Consider the following 24,747-nt stretch of genomic DNA (forward strand, 5'->3'; position numbering starts at 1 on the left):
CGGGACGTCGTTGGTTGTTTCAAGGCGACTTGTTGGTGCAGTTTTGTCTCTCGTCCCGATGACAGACTTTGGTTCATGTCAAAGTATCATGAACATAAGATGAAAGACAGATTGATGCTTCAGGTTGTAAAGCCCTCTGAGGCACATGTGTATGTTGTGATAATGAGTTACACGAAATAAACTGAATTGAATTGAACGCTTTATAAATAATGCAAGGGGTCATTCCTTTGCTACAGCAGCATGTATACAGACATACATATATAACTACATACATACATACATAACTACATACATACATGCATAACTACATACATAAGTCCATACATACATACATAAGTCCATACATACATACATAACTACATACATAAGTACATACATACATACAGACATAACTACATACATACATAAGTACATACATACATACAGACATAACTACATACATACATAACTACATACATACATAACTACATACTACATACATAACTACATACATACATAACTACATACATAAGTACATACATACATACAGACATAACTACATACATACATAACTACATACATAACTACATACATAACTACATACATACATGCATAACTACATACATACAGACATACATACATAACTACATATATATATATATATATATAACTACATATATACATACATAACTACATACATACATACATAACTACATACATAACTACATACATAAGTACATACATGCATAACTACATACATACATACAGACATACATACATAACTACATACATAAGTACATACATACATAACTACATACCACATACATACATACATAACTACATATAATACATATATATATACATATATGTATAACTACATATATATATAACTACATATATAATTACATATATACATAACTATATATATATAACTACATATATATATATAATATACATGCATAACTACATATATAACTACATACATGCATAACTACATACAGACATACATACATAACTACATACATAACTACATACATACATACACATATACATACATACATACACACACATATACATACATACACACACATATACATACATACAGGTAAGCAATACAATATAACACATGCACAATACATTTGATATCATTTCCCTGACATGCTCATTCGTCCTGTTCTTCTGGTGCAACCGACGCGCCGTGTTGCACTCTCCCATTACCATCTTCTAACACACTCATATGTCATATTATGTAACAGGCTAATTGTTTTGTTTTTCCTTTTAATCTCATCTGGGCTCGACGATTAGTTCAACTGTTCAATCTTCCCAACTTTACACTTGACAGCTAAGCCTTTGTTTATGTCCCCGTATTTTGTGAAAATGGTGTTATTGTGGGACCGGAGCCCTCACTGATAGCCATGTCACCTTTCACTTTCAATTGCTGCAAAACAACTGAAATCATTTGTCATTCTTTCTGGGCCACTGAGTGAAATATGATTCATAGGCCTTAGAAATGTTGAAATTGAAAAAGCACATTGTCCCACAGTGCCTTTGTCTCAAATCTCCACCCTCTCCTCCTTCTTCCCTCTCCACCCTCTCAGTCATACAGAAGAAATGGCTTCCATTTAGATGCTCCTAACGGTCTCTCATAATGGCTCTAAGTGATAGAAGTTATTTATTGAGGGGATTTCTTTAATCTGTCAGTCTAGGAAAAAGAAAAAACCTGCTGATGAAATGTCCATTTCAAAAGGCTGTACCTTTTTACTGACTACCGGAATGCTCCTCCTCTTCTCAAGGAAATAATGAAAGTTGTACGCCCAAGACGGGGATGATTTAGCTCATTGCCATTAAGTTGGGGTTTGAATTGCAATACAGCTGGCAGAGCTTGGCTTAAGGTGCGAAAATGTCAATAGCCGAGAGTGCTGCGTCGCCCTTGTCAGCTCTGACGGAAGAGCAACGACCAGCCCGGCTGCCATTTGTCTTCCTGAGTGAGTTTTCTAATAACCGTAATAGCTGTGGCAATAAATTACCACCAGCCTGTCACAGAGCACATAGTGCAGCATTTACATCCAACACATAGCACCCATCCCCCCTCGCTGCTTCCCCCTTTCTTTATCTTTTAAAACTTCGTAACTCCCTCATTCCCTTAAGTAGCACTTTAAGCTAATACTGAATAGCCAGACGCCATTGCAGAGCTCAAGTATATCACCTTTTGGAGCACTTCCATATATATTTACCGTCGCATTTTTCAGTTTTGATCGCCATGTATATATTTATTTATTTATTTATTTGTATGCGTGTTCCTCGCATAACTCAAAAAGTATTAAACCGAATCGCATGAAATTTGGTGGGATGATTGGTTATTATCCGGGGACCATTTGATTAGATTTTGGGATCGCTCGGGTGAAAGGTTAAGGTCAAGGTCATGGAAAGGTCAACATCTTCATTTTACCATAGCGCGGTAAATTTGTATCCAATTGGCATGCAACTCATGCCAAAATGTTCATAATCCAATGCCCAATCTTGTGATATGCGAAGGTATGCGCTCTACCGAGTGCCCGTTCTAGTTATATAATGCAAAAAGAGGTTCACGCTCTATCACCAGTTAGCAGTTTGAATTATACAGATCCTCACATCTGTCTATACCCGATTGCTGGACTCGCAGTTTAGTAACATTACAAATGGAGGTTGATGGCTGAATCGGAATGAGGCGTCATCTTACCCTTGACCCCGTCGTCGTGTGCCCCCGCTGAAGCCAGTGTTTTTCCATCGCCCTCCCGTGGAGTTGACTGCAGTCCCTCAGTGGGATGAGCGTGTTCTGTAATTGGAGCAGCAGGAGGCGATTTGTTCCCATCCCTTCCCTCGGCAGCAGCAGTTTGCCGGTGGGCAGCCCGTACAGCCGAGCCATCCTGCCATTTGTCATCTGTTTCCATCCACAACTGAGGATGGGGGGGTGGGGGGGGGGGGTGATGGAGACTTTAATATGGCTTCTCACACTGTAGGAGCTTACTCCTGGTTGCCACAAGCCAGACTCATATACACTCACCCTCGTGGCAAATACCACAGCAGAGTGCTCTTCGTCTTCAAACGCTCACTCTCTACCAGTGACGCATTTCTCAGTCATGTGAGGCCCTGTTGGTTTTTTAGTTTGCAGAATAGTGGTGCAGACGGATGGGGGGTGTCTCGTCTGGGAGGGCGCGTCGTGCTAAAATGGAAGCTGAACGAGATGAAAGATATGCGCCTTAGCGACAGACGTAGACATTCCGGTGATTCTTTTCCTCATGCCTAAAACTCTCGTTGCTATAGCGCCCCGAGGCAACGTGCATGCTGAAGCTTCCACATCCTCCTGCGATTGACCTGAAAAAGCGACACAGAAAGATGGCCGTCCAAGGGTTCGGTAAAACAAAAAAATTAACTTTGAAAAAGGCCTGCTTTGGTGTTGTGTACATCAATGCTATATGTATTCAGGACTGTATTCAACAGGGGTTTGAAATAAAGTAATCTGCCTCTGGCAATCAAGACTCTTCCTAGCGAGTCGCCATAAAACAAAGAAACCCCCGCAGTGTGCAGCTGTGCGGCACGATAAGCATGCAAACTCTGCTTCCCAAACTTGGCCGATCACACGCTTCCATCTATCCATTCGCCAAAACCAATTATTTTTTCAATCCAAAGGTGCACCTGATACCCAATCAGACTGATGCAGCAGGGATGGAGGAGTTCTGAAGAAGAGCAATGGGTGGTTTGGGCAGTGCTCCTCTGAATGTGGGGAAGGACTAGCTGTGTTATTTGTAATCATAAAATGGATGTTGATTTTTAGCCGTGGGCTGGTGTGGTCTGTGTGCCGGGAGAGGCGGGCGTCCTGCGAGGCGAGGCAGCCGCTCTGTAACGGCTTTCCTTTCAAAGACGCCAAATGTGTCTCCTTTGAGCGAGGGAGAATGGAGTCACCGCGGTCGAGTCCTCGGATGAGATTGGACAGGTGTGAGGACATCAGTTGATTTTTCACACCCGTATTTTTTTTGTTCTCCAATTGTCTTGTTTAAGCAACCGTATTAATTAATACTTAATTACAATGACGGGCATTAGGATTAGCTATAGAAATTGAGACAAAGAGAAAGAATGAGAGAGAAAGACAATGCTCATTCTTTCATGAAGCAGCTTGTTTTGCTGCTATTCCAACACAAAGTGATGTGAACAAGGATTCAGCACAGATTCCTCCTCTAGTGGACCGGAGAGGAGCGGACTGTGGCTCATTCCTGACGACCGCGCTGCTTTATGCGTTACAGATTCTGCTCGTTTCAATGTAATATTTGGCGTAATAAATGGCCTGATTATTTGCTTTGTCATATCTAGGAACATGTAGCTCAGCGAAAGTTCAGACAGGAAGACATCCGTTCCAGCCGGATCATCCGCCAGCAGTCTCAGTCTCGCAGCGATGACTCCATTAGCTGATTGGGGGCGGGCTCAATGAATGAACCAACCATTTAGAGGCAGCCCAGTGTCGTAAGCCTATCACAGCGTCGTTGGTACAACTTTAAAATGTGTCCTCTGTTGCCGTGAGTTGTCCTTTCAGCTCTAGTCATGGGGGGATTCTGCCACGCAGATATCAGCATCTCCACCCCTGGGTTATCCTACTTCAGAGTCCAATCGCCAAAAAGACTTTGCACTATTGCAATAAATGATTGTTAAACTCTAAATCTCTCTCCTATCAACAAAGTCCGTTTTCCATAAATGTGCTCCAAAGCTAGAAGGTGCTGACTGCCGAATGACCTCTGAACAGCGGCAGTTCCAACCGGCTTCACGGTGTCGCTGTCCTCGGCTATGAATGCAAACGTGTCTCGAACATCACCTCGGAACTCGTGTCCAGTTTCAGGTTCAGTAAAATATGTTAAACTCCTGGTGTGAAAAAAAGAAAGCGTGTGCTCGGTTCACGGACGGCTTATTCGTGACATGCTGGTTTGAAAGTGATCGCACTTGTTTGTTTGTTTGTTTGTATTTTATTCAGTCAATCAAATCAAATACAATACAATATTATCCGATATAATATACAAAAGAGAAAGACTGAAAAGGTATAGGTAGAAGCAAAAAATGCTTATGAATTCCTATCCTAAATTGAAATTCAAATAAATCAGATAATTAATGTAAAATAAAGAAGAAAATAAAACAACAACAAAAAAGCAACAATAAACAAAAGAAAAAACAAAATATATTTATATATACTACCACTTCTGGAGGTGTGTTCATGAACACCGTTCAGTCGACTGCGATTCCAATGGAGACTCAAGTCCGCGGGTTTAGCCGCTGCATTGGTGCCGCTCCATAGGATGGAAGCCACGTTGCTATAAGACCAAGTCACAGAAAACAGCCGCAGGCGAGAACCTCACGTTGGAGTTCGCTGTGAGGGCGAGGGACTGGAAGAGAGTGCATCCGTGGAAGGGCCAGGGTCTGAAAGGAAAGGCAGTCCCTGCAAACTAGCGGAGCTATAACGATGCACTGTGTGCGACCCCCAGACGAGATTGATCAATAAGTCACTGCAATGAAGTGGCACATCGATTACACCGACGACAGGGCATTTACAGGTTTAATCTGTATAATGAGTGTAACCTTTTTCTTCTTCCCGCCACCTGCTTTCCGCCTGGCGCCAACCTGTCCGAGGCCAGCGGGGACGAGAGAGGGGGTGGGAACAAGATGAGATGAATGTCCGGGTGCATGGATGTGGTGTGCGAATGTGTGGACAGAAATGATGATGTAGAAAATATAGGGAGGGGAACAGAGAGAAGACAGGAAGTGGAGAGGAGAGAGCGGTTCATGTGACGCCTGTGTTGGTGTCCCAGCTGTCGGTACGACGTGGTGCAGGGGAGGATCATCATCGCCGTGCATCCGCATGCAGCGAAGAGAGGCCACCGGTGATTAATGTGTGTCATGGGAAACTCCAGGCTCTGCAGTCTCTTTAGCATTTACAGTGTGTCCTCCTCCTCTCTCGCCTTCACAATCCTCCCCGAGCCCGAAGAGCATCTTCTGCTCTTTCCTTATAGCTCACGTTGTACGAGGAGCAGCTTCCTCTCTCCCTCCGATGTTCTTCTCATGTTTCCTCTTTGGGCTCACAGTGATCGATGTGATTCATATTAACTAGTTTCTTCTTCCCTTCCAGAAACTGAACTCTCTCCTCTTGAGTTATTTCTCACTTACTTCATTGCAGACTCACTTATCCATGTTATATCTGGCGTGTGACTTCTCTCCCTCTTTTGCAATATGACACAAATGCCAGTTAACATAAATCACATGAATTCTAATGAACCTTCATGCTTATCGGTGAAACACAGACTCGGCGAGGGCTCTGTGGCGCTGAATGCGCTTTTCAAAAGCAGCTTGTTCACGCGTGGTATGTATCCGCATTAAGCTCCATTTTCACAAGCGCTCGACACCTGTCTTGTCACCTTCACAGTGTGGGAGTGGAATCTGCAGGCCCATCTTTACACTGTTAGCAATTAACTTATTGGTTCATCCTGCCATAGATTTAAAATGTGACCATTGATGTTTTTGCCAGCTCAGCTAAATAAATCAGAGCAAGATTATAATCAAGCAGGCTTTCATTAGTTTTCCCACTGTGAAGTGAACCTGAATATTACTCATTCACTTATTTTATCTACCTTCTTTTTACCGGCTTCACATCGCTACACGTATACAGTAATAATAAATTATCCTCCAAGGGGGGTTCCAGTGATATAGTTTATTTAATCTGAAGTCCACTAGTTTTGAAAGTGAATAATAATAATGATTATACTCAAAGTAATGAACAGGGCATGGACACACGCCGCTTTTGTTTTGTGTTAGCTAAAAAAAAAAGAGTGTGAAACAACACAATGCAAGGAATATTAAATATTGTTCTAATATTAGTAAATCCAGCTGACACTCGAGTTTATTTGTATGGTGTTTTGGAATTGAATGGCAGTGAAAAGGCCTGACATGATTGAACATCTGTTTTCTCTTGGACCACTCGCGTAGATTACATTCATTCATTCACAAAACCATCATTAAAAAGCGAGTAAACTATACAAAATATGGGAAACTTCCCGTTTGCCTGACATGACAGCGCTGCCTGCTGACGAAGTCGCAGCGAGGTAAATGCTCGTCTCCCTGGACGGCTGCAAAAACGTCTCGGGGCACAAAGTGCTCGGAGCGTGTTGTCAAGGGGATATTACTGCAGTGTTGTGATGTGTTTTTATTCTGTCAGCCTCATCCGCTACTGTGCTGCCTGCTGGTTCACAGAAACGCTTCAACGTCTACAGCAGAGAAACACAAACAAGCACACACACTGACATGCAGACACACACACACACACACACACACCTTCACCTTCAGAAAGTTGACGGCTTGCAGCCAAGTTAAAGCCGGCTTTGCCAGTCCATGTCTGCGTCCCCTCCTCCGCTCATCTCTTTGACTCCCAAGGACAAGGAGACTCGCCGTAAAATGGGACACCATTTATCACCGCAGGAACAATTACTGGAGACATTTCATTGTCGGAACATTTCAAGCCAATTCTCCCCCCATCTCTCTCTCTTAGACTTCTCTCACCCTGTCTTCCTTTCCTGCCCTCCTGCCATCCCCTCCTTTTTCTGCCTGGCGCTACACCGCCTGTTTGCAAGACTCGCCATGAGCTCTGTTGCAGGTCAGACTCCCATTAGCCCAAAAACATCACCATACATTAGAACACAGCGGTGGTGGAGCTCTGTATTGTGTCTCATCTAAAGGCCCGGACAGACGTTTCTCCCTCCGTTTCTAACAATGGGATCCTCTTTTTTCCCCTAAGGAAAGGCACGGCAAATTACCTCTGATACTGTATCTGCAGCCCTGAGATTTTAATGAAGCCTTTCAAGACGGTGCGACGTGAAGGACGAGGAAGAAAAGCAGTCGTCCGATCTCTGTTTGATCACAAATGCGGGCCGAGCCTCAGCAGAGCACAGCAGAGCGGAGCAAGGAGGGATTTAAATGCTAAATCCATGCCAGATATGCAACGCATTGCTCCTGCCGGGGCTCCTGTCCCCCTCCCGATGTGCGACTGCCTGTCTGCACAGCGTTTTATATTAATGTTATATACTCATGAATCACTTAAAGCTGAACGCCTCCACTGTGAAAGAGGGGACTGACCCGTGCAGCTGCATTACGTCACCAACTGAAAGGTCAGTCTTGAACCCACAAGTCTGAAGCGGCTTCTGCATTCAGCTCCGGACTGACTGACCCGCGCTTTGCCTCTATGCTACTTACACTTTTCTTCTTTTTTTTTATTTTTACAAATATGTAAAATCAGGAGCCTGGGCTTGAGACCCTGGAACACATTTGTTCAAGGGACTCGCGTCCTCCCCTCGTTTCTCACCGCATGTTGCATTTGTATCGACGCAATATTTGGATTCGACGCGGCGGTGAAGTTAGCAGATAAGCGGATTCGATCAAGTGTGAAGCGGCACCTCAGGTTCCCTTGCGTGGCATCCTTGACATCCATCAGAGCAGAATAGAAATGGCCTTTTAGTGTCAAATGTGCCGTGATTTATCCGCAAGTCCTGATACGAACACCGTGAGATCGTTTTATTAATGACTCATGAGTTTTGAAAAGTGCTCGGTCTGTGCCGAGGTATAGAGGGCACATTCCCCGTCCCCGGTAGGTGCCGAGTTCCCCCTGTGGTGAGAGCAGCGGGCCTAAGTCAGTTATGGAATCACGTATCGAGTCCATTTGTGTTGCCGAGCAAGACCCCGAGGCGGTGCCTCCGGGCTTATCGGTCGCTTGTGCTGTAACAGGCTAACCTACACACTGAATCACACACACACATGTATTCAAACACGCACACGCACACGTGTGCACCTCACGGCTGGGAGAGACGGTTGAGACAAAGTCTCCGTGGGAGTGCTGGTAAATAGAGCCTCCAGAAGCATTTAAATTAAAGTTTTTCATTTTCAGTATTTATATAAAGCCGGATCTGGATTACAGTGTTCTCGGCATGTTTGTTTAATATAGTAATTCAGCTTCATTCAAATTACAATGGAGGTAATTCATCCTGTCCTACTTTCTTGGTGCTTTTTCTTGTGCTTTGTAGTATTCCCATAACGGCCTCCTCGTCCTCGTTCGGGGAGCAGGCCTCGTGTTTGAAGCCGCTCCGATAGCCTGTAAGCTGCCTCGATGTAAAACCATCTCTTTCCTCCCGAGAGACACGCCTCGTTGGTCCTGTGTGACGGGACGGGGCAAGAAGACGGGAGACAGAATGTGTGAAACAGTTGACAGAGTGTGAGATGCCAGATCCTTCATCTGTAGCCATGGACGGTCCTTTGTTTTTTTTGGACAGGGCCCCTTAGCTTCAGGATCCACAACTGGTTTTAACCCCCCCCCGGGGAGGTTAGAAACATTCCTCCAGGTCTGTCTGAGAGATGGAGCATGAGAGTTATGGATCTGACATGCCCGCACAAGTGAGTGGGGACAGAGGAGAGTGTCTGTCTGCTGTGTGCACTGATTGAGAACCGCCCCGTCTTACCTCAAGGGGACATGTCCAGTACTCTTCAGTGAAACCACCAAAACCGTTCAGCAGATTTAACACAGAAGTTTCCAGACAGAGGAGACTTTGGGTTTTGTCCCAGCGCTGCATGTCTTCCCTGTTGCTCTTTTAATTTCCATCACAGCAACGACGTCCTAGAATAGATGCGAACCGCAGACGATCCATACAGACTTTAATATCACTGAGAGGGCTTAGCCATGATTTAGAACCACGAAATAGATGCTCCACATAATCAACTTTGCATATTTGATGTTAGTCGCTCTCCAGAGTGGGCCGGCTTTCAAATGTAAATTTTGCCTGCAAACTTAAATCATTTAGTGCATTTTACTTGAAGCGTATCTTTGACAACAATAAATCACAAGGTTGATGCATCCATTAGCAAATTGGCTCTGCGGTATATGGAAGAATAAAGGGAGAGAGAGGCAGAGCGAGAGAGAGAGAGAGAGTGCGGCAGCGCTCTCTTCTAATAAACGGTAACAGTCTCAGGGCCGGAGTAGCCAGACACTGCGGCACACGGACGGCCATAAACCTCTGGCCACATGCATCACAACAAACGGCCCATTGATTGGCTGGCTGGGACAGTGGGGGGGGGGGGGGGCACTGGCTCTAAGTGATGTATGCCACCATCAACTTGGAAGACTCTCTGTGCTTTTCTGTGGCCCCGTCGCACTCACAGGCCCCTCTGTGTGTCCGTGAAACGCCAGCGACGGATCTTTCAATGAGCGTCTTTCATGGCCCACAGTATGCGGCCAGAACAAACTGCCTCTGCTCTCCTTCTCATCACCCCCCACACACACACACACGTGCAAACACACGCATACACACTCAGTTTTTTAAGAATCTGGCCTTGTCATTTATTTTCGGTTTCATCTGGTGAGTTTTATTGTATTTGGAGATAAGTGCAGGCTACAGTGTGTTCACCCTTTTCAGAAATATGTTTGAGAATAGCCGTTGCTTTCAAGAGCATAAAGAGAGAGAGAGACAAGAGGAGGAGAAATGAGGCCAATTAGAGGCCTGGAGCGAGCTGGTCTTCTGCAAGTGCTGGTCTGGGCGGGAGCACTGTGTGTGTTTGCTTGTGTGTGTGTGTGTGTCTGTGTGTGTGTGGATTGTCTGCAGGTTCTGTGAGGTGATGAGTGAAAAAAAAGACCAGGAAATCCATTATTTCTATTTTGGTGTCCCAACATTACTGGAAGCTGGCTGAAATATGAATTATGGAAATGGCCGTGAGGCTTTTCCATCCCGAAGGCTTCAGAACTCTCTAGTCCTCTAGTGATCAGATAAAATACCAAAAGCTGGGTTCCAGGTGCAGGATATTCGTCTCCACGTCTTTCTTTTAAAGAGAGGGAACTTAAAAGAGGCTCTGGACGCTATTTGTTTTTTAGGTCTGTGTTATTATCATTCTGCCAAACGTGTGCTGAATCATTTCTTCCATGGAGTCACTGCACAAAAAAATTGCAAAGGAGGAAACATTTTTTTAAAACAGCGAAGAATATCACGCTTTGGGCCTTTTTTTTCTCACACCGTGGTACACACTCGAATCGGACCGCCCCGCTCTCCATCTGTATGATCAAAGTCAGCAGATCAAACAACTCAACTGGCAGACAAGTGGGTTACCTATCCGGAGGCTTCGGGAAATGCAACTCAAACATTGCATTTTCTCAACGGCAATGCAGGGGAAACCTCTGACCGCTCGCTGGACGGTTGTTTTCCGGGGCTATTTGGTTCCTGCATCCTCCCAGACTTCACACAGTGCGTATCTCTACAGCCCTAACCACCTCCATGCTAATTAACAGGACAATAAATACGCTGGCTCCCACTAACTGTGGCGGCCGCCGCATATTTCCCCAGACAGCGTCTGACTGGGAGATAGAGGGTAGAGCGCTCTCTCGACTGCACATTATGTTAATCAGCCTCCTTCATCTCTAGCTCTCCATCTCCTTTCTCTGTCTTCAAAGTCAAGCGGGAGACCCTCTTCCCTCCCGTCCCGAGTCCTGCCCTATCTCCATCCGCAGGTAGCTTCACCCCTCGTCTCCGGAGAGAGAGACTTCTGCCACATTACTCGGGCACTCGGCAACCAATTACTGTCCGCTTCAAGTGGAGAGCTCCTCAGGTTGGAGGCACAAAGAAGGAAATGGCTGCGTCCCGTTGACCTTTTGATTGTCCTGTTGATCAAGTGCTAATGCAACCAAGAGGACCGTCGAGGCCCAGGGTTACTACCGTGTTATTATCAACCAAAGGAGAACAGTGGAGCCGACCGTAACAATCGGTCCTGGAAGCGCAGAAGGGAGTGTTGCGCAGTTCAGGAAACACTTTGGGATTTACGTGGCGTGGATTCTCTTCATATCAGCAGGAAGTGCGTGGCAGTAATCCGACCTGCAGATACTGAGACGCCGTGTCATAAATCCGAATAAACGAAAGCAGTTGGGCTCATATTTGCTCGTTCCATCGCAGCTCACACCGGATTGTGTCCATTGTTTTCCTTATTCTGTTAAGAAAATAGAACTCATAAATTAGCCAAACTCTTTGAACATCATAGACGCCGAGCAGACACCCACCCGGCTTTGTGTGGAGAGATTGTCCCCACAGAGCACAGGGCACAAACACAAGGCACCTTGTTTTTCTTCAAATAAATTGAAGAACAATTTCCCATGCTTTTATTTTGAAGGTTTCAAATTAAATGGATTTGTGTTGTAATATAAGAGACACTTTCTTACGTACAATATTTCTACACTCAAATAAACAATAATCGAATGCAAAGAGAGATATTTAACAGAATGTTCGAGGAGTTTATAAAGTGTTTCCGGCCCTTTAAGAGGCGGCCATGACGCTGATGTGGCCCGCGGTGAAAATTAGTTTGACACCCCTGCCATAGAGTCAGTCAGGAGAATTATCATAAGCAACTGTCAAATCTTGTCTTTGCATAGTTTATTTTTATTTTTATTAAAGCTAGACTGAGGGCACAGGATCAAAAAAAAAAAAAAAAAAAAAAGAGTGTCAGTTGATAAAGTGGCATGAGTGTGTGTTGTTATGGTCGGGCCAGTCTCTTACCTGTGGGCGATCAGAGCGGCGAGGCGGTCTGTGTGTACCCGGCTGCTGGTCTTACAGGCAGTTCTTCGGCCTGCCGGTCCGCCCGGGTCCTCGGGGCTCCCCGCCGGCCCCTCTGCTCGGCTCCACTCTGGCAGAGGAGCCAATTAAAAAAACGAGCTAAACTAACAACACATACACAGGCTAGCCTGCCTCGCCTATCTGACTCCCTCCTCTTCTCTGTACCTCAATGCACACACACACACACACACACACACACACACGCACGCTCACCTCCTCCCTTTCCTCTTCACCCTATATCTCACTGAGGCTGCCTGCTGCGGGAACATGTGTTTACCTTAAGGGGTTGTATGGCAATTACACTCCTGTGCTCTCTCGGCCTGTTTTGTTTCCCATCTCTGTGTTTATTTAATTGGCATTCGGTGTGCCGTAATTCTATTAGTTCCTCAAAAGGTCAGGGTCATCGGGGATCGGCCTCTGGCGGACTCTCATGTGAAACACGTAACACTCAAACTGCTCCGCACACACAGAGATAATTAAAAGGGCCGTGGTAGAAGTCGCCTCGTGACCTTTAAAGAAGACAATTAAAAGGCGGGTTTTGCTGACTCAGCACTAACAGTAACTTTGGATTTTAATCAATTTTGCAAAATGTAGTTGGACCATAACTATTGGGTACCATTGTCTACATTGCACAGATGTCTACATTGCATGAACATTGCTGATCCTTCTATTGTCCTCCATCCTGGAGAGGGATCCTCCTCTGTTGCTCCCCTGAAGAGTTCAAACCTTTTTTCCCCGTGAAGGGTTGTTTGGGAGTTGTTCCTGATCCGATGTGAGGTCAAAGGTCAGGGATGTCGTATGGGTACAGATTGTAAAGCCCACTGAGGCACATTTGTAATTTGTGAGTTCGGCTATACAAAATAAACTAAATCGAAAAAAATAATTTGAATTGAATAACTTAACAATAACTTAATTTCTATTCCTGATTTCTCTCTTCTACATTGTTGCTGAACAGAGTGCTGGGGCTCTATCAGCGACATGATTAAATACTGTGAACAACCTATTTGGAGCAACGATTTTTTTTTCTCGTTTAAACTGAATTATCCTGCGATAACAGTGAGTGAGTCTGAGTTACTGAACAACTCCTTCAAGTAATTGTGTGAATGGCATTTACTCCTTGAAGAAATGCTACTTTCCTGATCCTTGTTGTTCTGAGTTTGTTCTCTTGTTTGATGCACTTCCTGAAGTCGCTTTGGATGAAAGCGTCTGCTAAATGACATACAATGTAACGTGAAGTAGAATCATCTCATTTTCAGGTTCATACTTCTATTTGAGTTTTTACAACAAGACGTATGCTTCAAAGTAAAATAAAAAAATCATTATTTGTATCATACTTCTGAATATACTTATGAATATAGCCTCCGTCTGAAATGCTACATTTTAGCGAGTATCAAAGAAAAGAACACGGTGTGGGTCCATGTTTACTTCCTGTCAGCTGATGTCGCCCACATACACGGCACGCTCAAACAAACAGGGACGCATTTAACATTGTTATTTAACATTGTAATTTAACATTGTAATTCGACATTGTAATTCAACATTCTAATTTAACTTTGTAATTTAACATTGCAGTCCTTCCTTCAGCTGCTGTCAGGCTGCACTACACACTGCAGGAGATCACTGGAGATCCTGGAAAACTCAGCACTTTACTTTATTTCCCCCCTGTATATTTAGTATTTAGTTTTTAGTTTTGTGTTTTATATTTATTTTCATTGATGCTCTGATGTGCACCGCTGCTGTGATTTTTGAAATGTCCCCACTGCGGGACAAATAAAGGAATATCATATCAGATATATCATATCATATGAAGTGAAAACTAAAGTTTAAAACCCAAATGACGACACTATCTTCCACATGTGTTCAGGAGTCTAAAGCTGAGAAGTCTGTGCCTAGCTTTATGCTGAAGCGTGAATATTAATGCTCCACAAATGAAAGAATATCATATATCATATCATAAAGAAGTTGTGATGTCACAGCAGTACTTCAATCCCGACATCTCGTTGTAAAAGCACAGTTTCAACGACAATTAGACCGGCTTTGAAAGAACAAAGACGTGACGACCTCCCGTTGCACGCTGTGGGCGTTTGAAGGTGGAGTCTGTGGATGGGTTGTTAATATTTGAACTCCACTCAAACAAACCCCCCCCGCCCCCTGGTTTCTCCTCACCCACCCATGGCCTCTCCCTGTCCCTCTTGGCTGCGCTGATGTTTGTTTGTTTTGCGTTGTTTGTTTCCCGGCTCAGAGGCAGTGTATTAACACGAGAGGCGTCCCCGACGAGTCACATCTTCGAGGGCAGGTCTTGCCTGTCGTCGGCGGAGGAAACATCGACACGACGCTGCTCCAATGGTCTCGCTAATTTGGATAGAGCTTTGAGATTTGTTCACACACACAAAGGAGAATGACTGTAAGCACGACTTTGATTTAACAGTATTATTAATAGACTGATATGTACAGGACTGTCTCAGAAAATTAGAATATTGTGATAAAGTTCTTTATTTTCTTTGTGTCAAAACAAAAAAAAATGTCATTCATTCTTATTTCAAATTACAAAAGACAAAAATTTATTATTGTTATTATTATATTTTATATTGCTGATTATTAACATATCAAGAAAAAAAAAAAAAATATCTCTAAATATTAGAATATCATGAAAATATTAAACAAAATATTTAGAATCACAATTATAAAACAAATCACTTGAAAACACATTTTCATTTGTTTTTTTTGTTTTTTATTTTTTAATTTTTTTTTTTGTTTTTTTGTTATTTTAACTTTTTTAGAGGAATATTTTTATTTTTTTCTTTTAGGATTTAGCTAAATTAAAAAGCTAAAATATAAAAGGCAAACAGTAATGAATAAAGAAAGATGATAATTTTAGCATTTTTGTTTTTTACATGAATAATTGACATTTAACTGTATGCTAACATATATATTGTGATTTCTTTGGAGAAACCAAGCAATTCTATGTAAAACATTCATGATTCTTTGTTTCATAACCACATTTTCTTTACAATTCACAGCTCTATTACTCAGGGTCACCCCTAATGAACACAGAGTTGCTATCTGCACACACGTCTAATGCGCAGCGCGCAGACGGCGAGGAGATATTTGCTGAATTTGACAAACATTCATTGGAATCATATATTAGAATCACTGACTGCATCTTTAACGCTGCCACGGCGATGTTAGCTGTAAATATCTCTGGGATTGCGTGCACCTCGCTACTGCCAGGCCATCGTCCATAATACCCAGGAATTTTGCAGTATTTATATTTTAAACCGACTTAAAGTGGCCGACATGCCCCCCGCTGCATGTGTCTGTTTAATAATGAATGAAGACGAACAGATCTGCATGTGTCATGGCAACTTGGCTGGAGAGGTGGCGTGAGCTGACTGGGTATTTCAGACGGTCTGCCGGCATGTCTGGTGACCTCGATGAGCCGTTATTAAAATGATGCAAGATGAGATGGAGACACTTGATGGGAGGCGAGGCTCGACCAGCGTGTCTGTGTGTCTGCAGGAGCGGAGCATTAATATTCAAGCTTCAGCATAAAGCGAGCCACAGACCGCTCAGCTTTAGACTCCTGAACACATGTGGAAGATAGTGTCATCATTCGGGTTTTAAACTTTAGTTTTCACTTCATATGATATGATATGATAGATATGATATGATGATATGATATAATATGATATGATATGTGTGATACAGTGGGGACATTTCAAAAATCACAGCAGTGTTGCACATCAGAGCATCAATGAAAATAAATATAAAAAAATACAAAACACAAATATTAATACTAAATACTAAATATACAGGGGGGAATAAAGTAAAGTGCTTAGTAAAGTAAAGTGCTGAGCTTGCCAGGATCTCCAGGATCTACTGCTGGACTCACTTTATGGTTAAGAAGTAGTCATGCGATACAAAGAGTGTATGACGAGCTGCACGGAGCAAATGACCTTCCGCTCAGGTGAACAACACAAAGTACTGCATTGATAATTGATGGACCAGTGTGTTGTCGACTGACGCTGGGTATTTCACTTCCCTCGTCACAGCAACATTCTGCAGTAAATTGATGCTAATAATCACATATTCAACCATAATTGTTTTTCAAATATCCCACTCAATGTACATTTCTTTGCAGCTGCCACCTCGTACATCGTTTTATGGCAGTTTGTGTTCCTCCTCCTCTGTCTCTCTGTGGATGGTGCTCATTATGTTTAATTACATTGATGAATGGCAGCGCAGAGGTACTCCATCAGCATTTCACAATCTGTCCTCTCTCTGCTCTTTATCACGACGGAGCGGAGGCAGCGTGCAGGAGTGTGCACGAGTGTGCACGAGTGTGCAGGAGTGTGCACGTGGCGATCGATCAGACACTCGACCATGCCGACCTTGTTGAGTGTTTGACAGACAACTCAAGTCTCTCTTTGGAACACGAAGAGGAAACAAAATCTGAGAGGCGTAAAGTAGTGCAGGCTTAACCACAACAACTCCTTTATTCAAAGCAGATTTCTTGTTTTTGATCATAGCGCCCACACTGAACATTTGTTTCTATTTTCTTGTATTGGAATAGATTGCATTGTTTGTTTTTTCTCGTTTCCTATTCCGGAGGTCTAGCATTTGTCTTGTTGTTCCTCTGAGATAAAATATAACACGACACACACTTACCTGTAATAAACCTCGGCTGACAGTATCTTGTGAATGTTTAGAAGAAGCTTGCATGTTATTTTCTTACAGAAGCACATTGGGCGAATACATGCGGCGATTTCAGAGTGGACTGGGTCCTCCTCTGACTTTGCTCGAGAATGCGCACTCTAACATTCGAGCAAGGATTATGCCCCATTCCCAACCCGCCTCTCGCTTAATTGGCTTAGATGAATATCTAAAGAGCTAAAGCTGGATTTAAGCCATGCAATTAGTAGAGTGCTGTTATTGAATTTACACAAATGCCACGGACACTGATTGTGTGTCGTCAACAGCCTTTAAATCACAGCCCATATGATGGATACTTTACATAGTGTAAAATGTTTATTTATAGAAAAGAGGGAGCAAATCGGTGTGAGAAAATTGCCCGAAATTCAATATGCTGTGCAATTATCATGTGTAATAGCCTGTAAAATCCTAATATCTATGCAGCCACTTGGAAAGGCACAAGAAATGGCCTGACCACTTAGCCCACTTTCTCTGGCCCCTTCCTGGCCATGACAGACGGCCCTGTCTGGAGAGCGGGAAGAAATAATATGAGCCATATTTCATTCAAAGGCCCCTCCATGGACCCTCATTCTTTCTGTTTAACTGACTTTCCCCCCTTTGCTGATCCCTCCGATTCCTCTAGTGCCATATCGGTGATTACCTCCGGTGAATCAACAGAAGTAATAGGGACTGCTTCCCGGTGGCCAAACGCATGGCGAGGATGTCGCTCGCTTGTTTTCTCACTATTCTGTCCTATAAACTCTGAGGGTTTTGGAGCCAGCTGAGAGAGAACTCGGGACCTGTTGAGCTTCAGGAGACAACGGCCACGACGCACAACCGCATGTGAAACCGGCCGAACATCACGCCTCCCGACAGACACAAGAGCAGGGTTCACACGAGCTGCGTTATTATTATTATGATTACATGTCATTTAGCTGACGCTCTTATCCAAAGCGACTTACAATCATGTTACATTCAGACACCGTAGACAAAGCTACGGGGAGCTCCTGTTCACTTTGTCATCTGACGACGCCTGTCAAATCTCTCCACAGGATTTCCTAAAGAACAACATCTTGTCACATCTTTCACACCAACGGCGGCGACAAAGCCGCGGCGGAGGCGGAGGCGGAGGCACGCAAAAGCAAAAGCAAAAACAAAAGCAAAAGCTGCAATAATAACATAATAACTGCTTTCTTGTCGGCGTGTGAACAGCATTACACATTAATGGTTGACGATGGTGAATAGTTTTCAGTTTTTACGCGATATGATCACTAGTCACAGCAAGCGATATTTAATTTTCACTGTCCTACCGGCAACCATCTACATATTGGTCCACCCCCCCCCCCCCTCTATGGTCTAGCTCAGCTTCCTGTCGGTTGTGTTGTTTACCCTTCTCAAATCTCTCCTTCAGGGGCAGACCAGCGATTGGCTGCCACCATGAATGAAGGAGGGACTATTTCCTCATTTGCTGTCCTCTTCACTTAGAGCCCACATACACCGCATACACCACCACCACCACCACCACCATCATCACCATCTTCATCTCATCTTTCCAGTGTGTCACATCTGAAAAGAGGAGGGTGCACTTGCCACCTCTGCTGGAAGATTGCCCCGCTCTGCGGCCCGCTGATAAGGCCCGACTGACTTCCTCCACGTGGGTCAGAGAGACTCGGAGTCACGCGGCTCGTATCGCCTCGTGTAATTACATCTGCTCCCCTCACTCTCTCCTCCACATAGACAGTAGATGTGTGGGTATGTGTGTGTGTTGGGGTGCAGTGGGGTGGGGCAGGGTGGTGTACACAATCTTTGGGCACCAGCTATTTTTCTTACACTACCGTTCAAAAGTTTGGGGTCATCCAGACAATTTCGTGTCTTCCATGAAAACTCACTTTTATTTATCAAATGAATTGAAAATTGAATAGAAAATATAGTCAAGACATTGACAAGGTTAGAAATAATGATTAATATTTGAAGTATTAATTTTGTACTTCAAGCTCAAAGGAAGGCCAGTTGTATAGCTTATATCACCAGCATAACTGTTTTCAGCTGTGCTAACATAATTGCACAAGGGTTTTCTAATCAGATATTAGTCTTCTAAGGCGATTAGCAAACACAATGTACCATTAGAACACTGGAGTGATAGTTGATGGAAATGGGCCTCTATACACCTCTGGAGATATTTCATTAGAAACCAGACGCTTCCACCTAGAATAGTCATTTACCACATTAACAATGTATAGAGTGTATTCTTGATTAATGTTATCTTTATTGAAAAAACTGTGCTTTTCTTTGAAAAATAAAGACATTTCTAAGTGACCCCAAACTTTTGAATGGTAGTGTATATCCGGGCAAACAACATTAAAATGTTTTCTCTCCTCCCAAGTCCATCGGTCTTTGTATATTCTCTCCCTCCATGATAACATCCGCCACCAGCTGCCGTGATGAACCCCTCATCGTCACGCCGCTCTCCTCAAACTGCTGGATTCAGAGTTTCGGACGCATTTATTCAATGAACCAACGTTCACAGTTCTCCTTTGCATTGCAAGGTCAAGTTTTGTTTGTCAATGTTGCTTCTCTGCCATGTCTGGATTTCACTGGCTCTCCACTACTTTGCTTTTAATACATTCCCTCCAGCTGCCATTTAATATAACACTTAGTTACACTCAGAATTAGTTCAAACACTGATCTCGAGAACCATAACTGTATCATTTTTCAATTCAATTAAGTTTATTTTGTATAGCCCATTCTCACAAATTACAAATCTGCCTCAGAGGGCTTTACAATCGATAGATTATATCTCATGATGCAATCTATCATGGGATGGGGTTTATTTCTCTAGAGAAGTGATTTCTATATTGCACTCATTGATTTGTGATTATCATCCCATGCAGATAGTAGTACAAGTCATGTGACTCTTTTCAGAGCACTTATTAACATTTAAAGGAAGTAAAATCACACCAAGCTAAAAAAAAAGAAGGTATTCTTCCACTCAGCGCTGACTATTCTAGTTATATCGTTCAATAGTTCATCCCTGTTTTGCTTTCATTGCAGTTTTGGACAACTGGAAGTAAATGTCGTCGTTTCAGTCGAGCTGCGTGTTGCTTTGCATTAATCTAGTCATGTGAATATTTAAAGATCACGGGCTATACTAGAAGATTGATCTTGCAGTCGTTGGAGCAGTGACGTGTGTTTGTGTGTTCGGAGTCATGCAGCATTTCTTCTGTGACATTTCACAAGCAGCTTTCATCCCACTCATAAGGTCGGGCACATGAGTCCGTTCCTCTGAAGCCATCCTCTCCTTTAGATTCAGCGTGTTGCAGCAGGAGACTGAAGATGCTCTCGTCAACGTGGAGGGAAGACATCTTCCTCCCCGCGGCTGGATGACGGAGCTCTGTGTGTGCGTCGTGTTTGTCTCTTGATATTCATCACACCAAACCATCTTATCTCTGGACCATCATCTGCACAGCTGGCCGCCACTCGTAACTCAAAAGGTCGATTGCACATCACCTGACAAAGCGCCTCGCCCTGATATCGCTCCGGACCCTTCGGCGAGCCGGCTACTCTTCTGACGTGTGCTCGTTCTCCACGGGACAGCTTTGCACTTGAAAACGCCTCCAGTTCCCCCCCGACTATCCAAAACACGTCACTCTCGTGCCTCCTGCCTGGCTTGTCTTTCACTAAGAAGTCCTGTTCGTCCTTCTGGAGGAACGCCACCACGAAGCGACGCCATCGTGCACAGGCGTGGCGCTGCTGCTCGCGGTCGCGTCCGCCTATGGCGGGTGATTGGTTAACATTTTCATTCTTCGCTGCAAAAAAGTTTGATTTTTCGCTTTTTAAGATATATTTGTATATTAAGCAGTCTTGGCTAACAGCACAGCAGACGATGGTGTGATGTTTCTCTAAGAGTCCTGTATCTCTGGATGCAGCACATTTAAAGACACCTCAGATATTTTAGTAACACACACATTTCACCATCATCATCTGGTGCGTGGTCAAAGTCAAGAAACAAGACATTCCTGAAATTGTTAGTGCCTCTCACCTTCTCTTAAAAAGTGTTTTTTTTTCCTCGCGCATTGTCCACACAAACCACCCAACACCCATTTCTTCAATCAATGTAGGGTAATAGTGTTCCAAAAATGTTTTTCTATCAGTCTCTTCTGGAAAAAAAAGTCTTTAAAGTCAAGGTATGCAATAGTCTCAAGTGTATGAACAGGGACACCAATTCAATCAATGTATTATTTTAAAAAAAAAGAACCTGCCAGCAGAATCACCCTCTCAGGTCAGTGAAACAATGAGTGGCAACAACCGCCAGTTAGGGCCCAGTTTTGAGCATGATTTTATGGGATTTAATAGAAGAAGTTACTTTGAGGGATTTAGAGGCTATTAGTTTGTCTGAGCCCTTATAGGGGAACAATTTAATAAAGTTAAGTCGAGTTAAATTAAAGTATTTCTTCCGAAAACCTGAACACACAATGCCAGTTCCTTGAACAATCCAACACAAAATCAAAACATCATGGTGGGTACATCCAGGCAGAGAGGAAAAAGTGTAGTGTCGTCTATCAGCGTCACACACACGCTTTACTTAAATTCCATATGCTGAAAAGAAGTCCTTCAGTAACAACACACAACACAAACTAAAAAACAAAAGAAAGAGTGAGATGATATTGTCTGTCGACTTTTTCCTGCAGTGGCCATGGGACAATGGACAAAAGCACCTCTCTTCGCTTCCCCAAATTTGGTTTTAACCCTCCTGTTACCTTTACATTTACTGACATATTTTACCCTCGGGGTCAATTTGATCACAGCAATTAAAACCTCCAGAAAATTATTAGAATTCATATTGTTTCCCAAGTTTAAGTGTGAGGTACTTTATGTTTGTTTGTTGACTACCTAAATATCCCTTTACATACAGAAGAAGTTGATATTTCTTATATGTTTGACAGTGAAAAACAGCCTGGGGTCAAATTGACCCCAAAGAACACCGACATTAAACATTGAATGGGGTCAAATTGACCCGAAAGGTAACAGGAGGGTTAAGGAAACCCCACGCTCCCACTTGACTTCTAGAGCTGGCTTTCATCTTTTTTTTCTCCACCCTTTTCACCTGCCTTTTCCCTCACCTTCCTTAATAGAGGCAGAACATATAGAAGACACGGGCGCTAATCTGCCTGCCAGGGTGAACGGAAGGACGCGATGCATACGTACGGAAAGAGGACGGGTTGGTTTCTTCTCATCCTTTTCATTTCTTTCCTGCTTTTGGTTCTTCCCGGGTTGTTTGCGCGGCTTCTTTTTATTTGACCCTTTACTTACCGTCCCTACTCCCCTCTCTGCCCGTGTCCTCTCCATCCGTACAGCCCCGGTGGCTCTGTGGAATCCAGGCCTCCTTTGATCTGGAGTCCAGAACTCAGGATGAGAGTTATCCGCTGGCAACAACAAGAACATCCCATTAGGAGCTGGACAGAGCCTCGACAGACACTCTGTGCTGCCGCCTGGCTAAAAGCACACTGCCTACTGCTGCTGATGCTGCTGCTGAATCACTGCTTCACCCCAGCTCAGGGTGGGCATTACTGGCTCTGCACACTTGACACACAAGCTCAAACTCTGCTTCACTTGTTGAATTTAAAGCCTTGAACTCCTCTCGGTGATTTATCCGGCTAGTCCTGCAGTTGTCCCCCACTGGTTCGCTGGCACTTAAATTCCAGCTGTCCGCCTCGGTCGATCAGGAATCGGGAGCTTTAATTAAGACAGGCACCATGTGATGCAGGCATTAATTTGTTGAACAATCAGTCTCACCTCGAGGTCCATTTAATAGCCGTTCAGTATTCTCCTCAGCGATGGCCCAGTTGATATGGAAATGTACAGATTTTTTTGTTGGCTCCTGTATGTCCTGTTTTAGAGATACATAATCAACTCTGAAAACAGAGAGGCAAGGTCACATTCAAATGAATTGGCGGGGAAATTATTTGTTCACGTTTCTTTATCTGCTAAACGATACGTCAGCCTTATTTTCTGGAATTTGTTTCTTCAATCGCTCACGCAGAATGTCTCGCAGCCCGGCGAAGCCGCCTTTTATCCCGAGCAGACTGAGCATTTGTCTCGGTCCACATTGTTTTGGCTTCATGCGCAGAATCAGGCGAGCTCATTCATCACACGCTCATTGAAAATGAGCACATTTGTTTCAACATTTCTGAGGATGTTTCCGTACGGTGAGGCAGAGGAGCACGTTGTTATCAAAGATATGCAGCCAGTGGATGTTACAGCCGTGGCATTTGCATGCTGAAGAAGCATTATTACGTCCCCTTATGTTCACTGTGAAGCTGACAAGTACAAATCACACTCTCGCAAACGCACAAAGTTTGAGTAATTAATGCACATATAGACACGAGCTCAAACACAAATCCTCTCTGTAGTTTCTGTCACAAACAAGCAGTGATGGATTGGCCCTTTCCATTTTAAACAGGGAGAGAGCACATGCCCCCGGGGACCCTTGTGTGTGGAAGTACTTTGAAGTGTCCACGTTTAATTCTTCCGTATGATAAATGAGAGGAGAGCCATCGCAGCCCGTGAGGAAAAGGGCCCGGCTCGTTCCGCGAGGGGAGCGGTAACAAATGTCGCGGTGGCTGATAAGCCGACTGTGTCTCTCGCGCTCGCTTGTTGTTCGGCTCCCTGCGGACCCCCACAGCCAGATAGCAAATCCATCCTATCAATCAGACCCATCACTGGCTGGCTGCAGATTAGAGACAGTGATTTTGGGGCTGATTGGAGGGGAGAAATGCTGATTACACCTCCCCCTCTCTGACTTGATTACACTCCGCCTGTGTCTCGTCGAGCTCGGCCGCCGAGCCGTAATCACTGGAAGCTGAGAGGCCGCGGCTCCCGAGCAGACGAGACACGGGCGCAATCACACCGACGGCCGGCGAGCTGGAGAAGCGTGTATACGCCTCACCCCGGCAGAGGACGCCGTGCGTGCTAACGGCACACGGACACGGGCCGACGCACGCGCAGACATGAGGACTCATTGATTTCGCCTGATTTTGCGCATGAAGCCAAAACAATGTGGAACGAGACAAATGCTCAGTCTGCTCGGGATAAAAGGCGGCTTCGCCGGGCTGCGAGACATTCTGCGTGAGCGATTGAAGAAACAAATTCCAGAAAATAAGGCTGACGTATCGTTTAGCAGATAAAGAAACGTGAACAAATAATTTCCCCGCCAATTCATTTGAATGTGACCTTGCCTCTCTGTTTTCAGAGTTGATTATGTGTCTTTAAAAAGGACATAAAGAAAGCTCACACTATGACAACCGACCGCCTCGTCACTTGTTCCTCTCCCTCTCTTGTACGTTCATCATCTCCTCCCGTTTCCCTCCTCCTGTTCTGGCCTATTTCCATCACAGTGGCAGAGGGTCCCACGCGCACACACACACACACACACACA

General features: G+C 44.1%; 1 protein-coding gene and 1 long non-coding RNA gene across 2 annotated transcripts in view; one reads left to right on the forward strand and one right to left on the reverse strand.

Moving 5' to 3' along the window:
* The window catches only part of pacrg (PARK2 co-regulated), a 134,949-nt gene that overhangs the window by 36,414 nt on the left and 73,788 nt on the right, over positions 1 to 24,747 (forward strand). The window lies entirely within an intron of this gene.
* LOC130201536 (uncharacterized) lies at positions 5,291 to 23,237 on the reverse strand. Its single transcript, XR_008833210.1, has 3 exons — positions 22,623 to 23,237; positions 12,564 to 12,690; positions 5,291 to 9,190 (listed from the first exon to the last, which is right to left on the reverse strand). It is a non-coding gene; the product is annotated as an uncharacterized LOC130201536 (long non-coding RNA).

The sequence above is a fragment of the Pseudoliparis swirei genome, chromosome 11 (genome assembly GCF_029220125.1).
Source record: "Pseudoliparis swirei isolate HS2019 ecotype Mariana Trench chromosome 11, NWPU_hadal_v1, whole genome shotgun sequence".
NCBI lineage: Eukaryota > Metazoa > Chordata > Actinopteri > Perciformes > Liparidae > Pseudoliparis > Pseudoliparis swirei.